The 8,382-nt window shown below is 41.2% G+C and overlaps 1 long non-coding RNA gene across 1 annotated transcript; it reads right to left on the bottom strand.

Annotated features, from left to right (window-relative positions):
* Positions 1-3,337: 3,337 nt before the first annotated feature.
* LOC310713637 lies at positions 3,338-7,733 on the bottom strand. Its single transcript, XR_014529372.1, has 3 exons — positions 7,622-7,733; positions 4,629-4,737; positions 3,338-3,710 (listed from the first exon to the last, which is right to left on the bottom strand). It is a non-coding gene; the product is annotated as an uncharacterized lncRNA (long non-coding RNA).
* Positions 7,734-8,382: the final 649 nt, after the last annotated feature.

Raw genomic sequence — 8,382 nt, 5'->3', positions numbered from 1 at the left:
CTTCCGTCATAGAGCTTCAGTATGCTGATGACAACGTACTGTGTGAACACTCAGAGGATGACCTCCAAACCATCCTAAATATATTCACAGAAGTTTACGAAAAGCTTGGTCTATCGTTCAATATCCCAAAAACCAAAGTGCTGCACCAACAAGCACAAAACAACCCCTCTGCAGCGCCACAAATCCAACCCAATGATGTAACATTGGAAAGTGTTGATCACTTCTCCTACCTGGGCAGTTAGTTATCTTTCCACAAGGACATTGATGCTAAAATCCAGCATTGCCTGAGCTCTGTGAGTGCAGCTTTCCCCCGATTTAAGTGCAGCATGTTTGAGTACCGGGACATTTGCAGGGAAACCAAAATGCTTGTTTACAAAGCTATTGTACTACCAACCTTACTGTATTGGTGTCTCTGAAAAAAATTACATATCATTTGGGATGACAGGTGAACTAATGCCAGTGTCCTGGAAGAAGCAAAGTGTTGAAGCACTGATTCTTCAACATCAGCTTCATTGGACTGGTCATGTTGCACAGATGCCTGATGATCATTTTCCAAAGCAACTACTCTATTCCAAACTTTAAAATGGAAAGCGTAATGCTGGTGGTCAACAAAAGAGGTTTAAAGACTCTCTTAAAGCAAATCTTATAAAATGTAGTATAAACACTGCCAATTAGAAAACACTGCCCTGTGAGCGCTCAAATTGGATAACAGCCTAAGTTCAATGGGACTTACTTCCAAGTAAAGGGAGACAGGATCACAACTTCAATCCCATTGAAATTCATGGGCTTTAACTGTGTCCTTTAGCTTCATTAATGTCAATGGGACTAAGTTGTGACTAACTTTTACTGGATTGTGCCCCCCACACACTTAATTTTGAAAGATGATTTCAGTTTGGTAATGAATTTAATTAGCTCAGTAAGGCACCAATGAAGCTACCTGAGAAATAGCTATTAATAATGTCCCCAACTATTTAGCAGGAATTTTATCCCAAATTAGATGGCTCAGATTCAGGAAAAAGTAATTAGTCAAAGATCTAAGCTCATTATGGAGATTCCAATTAAAGCCTCTTTTCACTGTGATGTGGCAGTAAAATAAGTAAATTTTAGAACAGAAAATGAATGTGACAGGAAATCCTGGGATTATACAGTTCTATTAGTATTATGCCCTCTGCCACAATGAGATGATCTGTTTTAATTGATCCACAGATACACAGCAAAAGCAGCAAGTAAAATGAGCAGTGCTGGGGAAGGCTCACACTGCCTTTGCATACTCTCAGCGCCTAAGTACATGAGATGTTGATGGCATGCTTGGCAATCACATTGTGAGTTTGTGGATTTTTAAAAATTATTTCTTCATTTGACTTTTTGGGGAATAACACAGAAGCAACCAAACATAAATACCAAATAAGACAGCAACAACTGCCTGGCAGAATTTGACCAAATGAAGAGTAAAAATGCCAGGAAGTGAGAAGAGGCATTATTAACTTTGAGGGGGTTTTTTTGTGTTTACAATCAAGCAGAATAGAAATTTTATGAAATAAATAAATATCTGCACAGCAAAATCAAGCCTCCATGCATCTCTACAGTCTCCAAAACAAGTCTCTTCAAAGTTCTATCTGCATTCCTTCAGTCCTGCTGTGACATCCTTCAATATTAGCAAATGGTAGTAGCAGCCACCATGACCTCTCAAAAGTATTCTCCCTTAGTATACCCTGTTAAATTGGCTTGCTGCAAATTAAATACCAGCCATAAAGGAAGTGGAGTTTTTTGTGGAATTATTTTTGGGGTTGCTGCTAGCCATGTTTACTGAGGAGGCAAATTCCACAGAAAGGGTAATAGCACAGGAAAGAAGAACAAGAAGGCTGGTTAATACTTAACCTTGTCTAGATGTTCTTCAAACACAGAAACCAATACCTTTTTTCCCTACTTATTATGTAGGAATAATAAAGCCATTTCTCTCTCTGCCATAACCTTTTCCTTTGAACTAGCCTCCTGAAATTAACAGTGGCTATTCAGATCATGGCTAGTGTTACTTTATCAAAACAAAATGTCACAATCCTAAACAGGTTTTCCCAGAAGTAAGTCCCATTGATTCTAATGGGAAGGAAGTTTAAAAATGCTGCCTACCACTAATGAGATGCGATCTTGCATTACCGTCCAGGGTAAACTAATATTTGGCCATGTGGGCACTTGCTTAAAGGTGAACATTGATGGGGATAGCAAAAAGGGTGGCTGTTCTAAGATAATGGGAATCAAAGCAGATCTTAATTCAATAAAGCAGAAATTGTTGCCATTGCATTGCACTTCCGCCAGATCAACATATGGTAGCACAGCTGACAGATATAATCTTTACTCTGTTTTTTTTCTGTTTCACATGTTCATTGCATTTGGTGATGTCCTACACAAGAATTTATATAATTTGCCTGTAACTCCTTAGTGCTACAACACTCATTGCTGTGAAACTGCAGCATTATCTTAATCCTGAATTCTGACATCTCAAGAGTTAATTTAGTGATTAAATGAATGGTCTAAGGCCCCCAACAGCAGGGGCCTCCAAAATCCTCAGATTTTGATGTGGAGTGGTTGCTTACCCACCCACCCCTCTTTAAAAGACAAAGCTGTCTTCTTCTTTTTTAAAAAAAAGCCAAGCATATTGAGACACAAATGTACCAGCCCAGGATTCTGTTTGCAAGTGTTGTTCAGTTCCTAAACAATGTTATTTGAAACTTGCTGATGACCACCCACCAAACACATTTGTCCCCACCTTATGAGCACAAACGAAGAGAGAGAGAGAGAGAGAGAGAGAGAGAGAGAGAGAGATGCTTTTTAATTCATTTCATTTGCCTGCTGACAGTTTATAAAGGGGGATGGCAACACAGTTGGATTCAAAAAGAGAACACCACCTGCACTTGCTAAAAGAAAAGAATTGATGCTGCAGACAGACAGCACCTTCAACACAATTCCTTTTAAAATGAAATAGATCATTTGTAGAGCATCCTTTATGATTTCACCAATAATCTAGGCAGAGAAGCAAGAGATGATCAATTTCCAGTTTGAAAATGCATTGTGCTTATCCTGTTAACTCAGCTTATCCTGCTATTGTTTTTATCCATAGACCAGGACTCTTTCAAATTCTAAGAGTCCATCTCTATTAAAAAGTGCATCGGTTTTATCACAGACTGCAAACAAACTCTTTGGAAAAACAGCACATTATGTCTTTTACAAATCATTGCATTTTTCCAGATGTATGGTATGTTAGAAACCTGACACAAAAGATGTGAATCGGGTTAACGAGCCTGCCTGCATTTCTACCAAAATGTGTGTCGATTCATTTGAATAAATTTGACCTTTTCTGTTTATTGCCTTCTTGTAGTGGGGAAAGAATTCAGTCCATAGCCAATCATTATGATGACCACAAGTCCACTCAGGCACCTTGACAGCTGAATCGCCACCCCATCAAGAGATTTTCCCTCAGGCAACTGGCTGAGCTGGCACACATTCGTTGGTTCTTTTTGCACATTAAATATCTTTACAGTTTTCATATTTTTGCTGTTTTTACACTTTTCACTTCTGCTTTGTACAGCATTTGCAGGCAAAGATTTATACAGCATAACACACACCATTAGCACTTTGCAAGCCTTTGTTGTACAGATGCTAAGCTATCCACAAGGCTTTCAAGTTTCGATATGCAGGGAGGGAGTTGATGCTTCCTAGGGGACGGAGGAAAGGAAATGTTTGCAGAGGGCTACATTTGGTTAAGACAGCAAGAACAACATTATAGCACTAGAGTAAAAAAGCATCAGAATCCAGACTTTGGCCTGGACCCAAAGAACGGTGTAACTTGTTCCATGTGTTCAAAGGGGTCTCTTCTTAAACCGCAGCTCCTCATACCAAATGGCAAACTTCTTTGAAACTGAAGGGAGGAGTTTCTAAGGCAACATAGAGGTTTGTAGTCCAAAGAGGGGAAAGTTGTCTCACTGAGCAATGCAGATTTTTGGACCAAACTAAATCAGCTTTATGTATCTGCCCCTTAAATACCAACCATGAGAAGATGAAGCAAAATTAAGAAAGTGAGATAAAAGCAGACAACAGATAATTTTACAAGTCAATGTGCCTCAGTCTGCACTGGCTACAGCTTCGTGTTGTCCTCAAGGGCAGCCTCCTGCAGAGAACATTGCAGTATTCAAATCAAGAAACTTCCCAGGGCATGTATTATTGAAGCAAGGATATCCCTGCTGTGGAATGGTCATAGCCAGGGGTAGGCAAGGTTTACCTCACCTGGGCCGGTTCACTCCAGCAGAGATCCCTCCTTGGGCTGGGCCGTGCATGTGTGTGAGTGCACGCACCTGTGATTTCTGGCATCTGCATCTGCACAGATGCGATGTCCGGTGTCTGTGCATGTGCACATGCAATTTCTGGCACCACAGAAGCGAGTCCCTGTCCCGTGCTGTGCCGGTTTAGCGGAGCACGCGGGGACTTGCCAAGTGGGCGGCTCGGTTCTGGGGCAGATCGTGGGCCAGTTAAACAACTCCCGTGGGCCGCTTGTGGTTGCCAACCCCTGGTCATAGCACTTAGCTGGTCAACAGTACTGCAGCTATTTGAGTACTTTGTTTTCCCAGACTACCTACCTGCTCCTACAAGGGGAATGCAACCTCATCAACATCAGGTTACTGTCCCAATCACCCACAGAGCCTCCATCTCATAGAAATTCAGTTTCAGTTGCTTCTTCATATGAAACTGGATCAAGGAAAAAATCCAAAATGCATTAGCATTGTAAGTCAATATATGTTTGGCAGACCTAATGCTTGTTTTATTTGATTTTTCTTCAAATCAACAAATGAGCATCTGATATTACAAAAAAGGTTCCTTTCTGGTCTAATGTCATTGTGTATGTATTCTTACATTGCACAAATGGAATTTATTTTATATGCAAAAGATAATTCTGCATCTTCTTTTGTCTGTTTATAAGTTTCTGCTCAGTCTTGATGCTTTGATTAGCCCTCCTCTGCTTGGAAGGGACAACAGCTCTGTTCCACTATTGATACTGTGCCTAACTCTTGGGCTTTGATGGAACCAAGGGGCAAACTAGATGTTACTCCTAAACATGAAACTGTCACAGAAAACAGGAATTGCCTGTCTAGCTTTCTCTTCATCTACTGTAATGTTTAGTATAACTTACCTGGGTCCATATTTCATGAAATTCTGTGTTTCTTAAGATTCTCTCCATATCATTGGCTATCACTGGTAGTGAGTAAAGAAATGTGGGACATAATAGCATCAGGGCACACAGCAGATGTTTCTCATGCCCTAATGCATTGCATTTTGCTTCCTTTTTTCTTTTTTTAACTAGCTTCAAAGTTGCCTTTTTCTGTGGCACCATATACTAGGGTAACCTATAGTTTAGTCTTATTGTTGGCCTGGACAGCAATAGTCATTTGAAGCTAGCTCTCTGCCTTTTAGCATAGCTACAATTCTTGAAAAATACAGTCACTGGGGAATTCTAGTCTCAGCCCAAGAATAATCTAATAGTAGTCAAATGTACTAGAACACACAGGTCCCAGATTAATACTTGCCCCATATACCAGGTGTAGGCCAGGTACAATGAGCTCCACCCACTGAGCTATACACTTGTATAAGCATGTACAAATCAATATCTGAATTACAGATCAGGGATTCTAACAGGATAATAAAATGAGGGATAAATCATTTTAATTGTTACTGTTGTTCAAACAACTGGGAGTCAAAAACCCTTTCTGATCTACTGCAGATCACCCAGGGATTTTCTAGTAGATCCTGATGTACCTTCTACCCCCCACTCACCCCATGCCAGCATTTTCTAAACCAATTCTAAACATTCTGCAGATCAACATTTATTAATTGAAAATAACGTTAACCAATCCTGACTGTTCTGTAGTGGAATGAGAAAATAATTCCTCTACCTGCCACCCTGTCAAAGAACAATGGTTAAGCTTTGCTTGGCATTGCAATCACAGAATTCCTGTGCCAAACAGAAACTATAAGTATGATATTATTCATAATCTGCCTAGCACCTTTATAAGGAACAAGCACCAACTTCCAAGGCCAGCCATCTATTCCCCGGGCCCCTGTATCTTTACTAGCAAGCTATGCTCACATATTGTGAAATATGGCAGGATAATATTTAGCATTTGCTGTAATTTCTAAGTGCATTTCACATATACAAGCTCAGTAATGCTAGCTAGGCCAGCATTATTGTCCCTGTGTTATAGGTGAATATGGTTTCAAGATATCATGGTTTATCTATGGTTTCCCAGTTTATGTGCCACTAGGAACACAAAGACAGGGGTATGGTTGATCAGTCAATGAAGCCAATTTTGGGAGCATCTGTCTCTCATCGCTAGGTGAAGGAAAGCCCCATCTTAGACAGTTTTAAAATGGGATTAGACAAATTCATGGAGGACGCCATGAAGCAGAGGTGGCCTTTTTCCAGTGAGATCTTGTGAGAGTTCCATGGAATAAGCCATGAAACTGCTTCAGGCTGACCCAGGAAATTCCTTCTAAAAATAGAAAAGGGGATTCCTAGGGCATTCTAAAGCAATTTTAGGGACCTTTCCTTGGACTTATATTACTCAATTTTTCTATGTAACACTTGTCAATCACAGCTTTGACTTTGCTTATTGGCTATTGGCTAAAAGCAGTTGTTTTGAATGATGCCTGCACATTTTGTTCAATAACTTTTGTTCTACAAAGGTTACTTTTTTAAAAGTAAATGTTAAACTGTGGAACCCCTGCTGGCTCTGAGTCTGGTAGAGCAAATAGTCCTGTGTCCCCCCACTCTCAGCAGCCTTAGCTAGAGAGAGAGCTTAACTTAAGGGTTCTCCCTCAGATAGAGACTCTCCAAAGCTTCCTTCCATTTACCTCCACCAAAGGAAAACCCACCTCCTGCCAGTGAGTGATCTCACCAGCTTGTCACTTGCACCAGCCAGACTCCTGCTGGTGCCCACAAGACTCTGCTGCTTGCTTCTTTCAAGCAGGAGGCTCAGAAAGCCAGGCTGGCAATTGCCCTCCCTGAAGAATGCTGAGGGTGCCACCTCACGACACCATTTGGATTTCCCAAACTGGCAGGATGCATTGTTTGGGGTTACTCCTACCTCAGTCTAAAGCAAGGTTAGTTTAGTGGCTGGTGTTTATTAGCAGGTGGGGGGAACTCTGCCTAATACAAAGGGCAACTTTCTTCTACCCGTGCCTAAATAGCCGCTTTTTAAAAACAGTTGAGCTGTTAAGTTCTATGCTAAGGCACGTATGCACTTTGGAAAGGTAATTTGAAAGCGAGTTGAGCCATGACAAATAGGGACAGCTGGCCTAATTGAATCATTTGATCTAAGACAGCTCAACTTGGTTATCCTCACTGCAGCCCACATTGATATTAGCGAGTGAATCATTAGCCATGAAATCATGTCGACTTTGCCGACTGCACCGTTCTTGACATGACAGGGAGCGCGGTCTGCCTTTCATTATAGCCCCAATGAGTTCTTTAGTCTGTCATGAAGAAAGGGGAGGGGGGAAAGATGTCGTTGGAGCGGGGAGGAGGGGAGAGCGAACTTTTCGGCATAACAACAGAAAGCAATTTGCTCCAACATACCTCGCAGAACAGTTCAAAGAAAGACACTTTTGTTGTGGCTCAGGTTATCTGTTAGCCACAGCAGAAAGCATGTGCACCCAAGCTTGTTCTCTTGGCTCTGCTGTCAGCCCTTCGACCGCATACACAACACAATCTGCTGTTGGAATACAAGGACATGTGCAGAATAGCTGTTTTTTGAGGGAATGTAGAGACAGGCTGAGATATTTGTTTTACTTAGAAATGCTTACATTCTCTACACCAGTCCTGGGCTGGGGTTGGTAGCTTAGATATAGCAAGCAAAAGGCCATTTAAACAAAAGGCATCTGTTTATCAAAATTTAGCCCAATTGTTTGCTCTAGGTACAGGCCATAAGACTTGGCTGTTCCTCTCTCTGCCATGGGATTTGGTCTTATCCCCATTGCAGAGCAGTAACCACCCTGTATTTCATTTCTATATGAATTAGAGTAATTATGTCTAAATATGTATCTATACATATATATGAGCAGATGCATATTTTAGGCAAATTTGTGTCCCCTTTTGACCTTTGGCAGTTCCTCTTTCTTGGCAATGTGTCTCTAACTTGCTTGCATTAGTGGGCCACTGTAAAGCCCCAGCAAAGACACCTCAAACTGGGGCTCCCAGAAGTTAGCATCAGATACTGTATCTCTTGCACCATCATTGCTCTGTTTTTTTTCTAGTAGAATGACCTCTTGGATTCCATGGCACCATGTAGGTCAGGGGCCTCCAACCTTTTGAGGCATTGAGGACACATTTGGAAACCT

The sequence above is a fragment of the Podarcis liolepis genome (assembly GCF_965112155.1).
Source record: "Podarcis liolepis genome assembly, chromosome: 8".
In the NCBI taxonomy this organism is placed as follows: Eukaryota; Metazoa; Chordata; class Lepidosauria; order Squamata; family Lacertidae; genus Podarcis; species Podarcis liolepis.
Note: the sequence above shows the minus strand (reverse complement) of the source record. Positions and strands in the feature narration are given on the sequence as shown.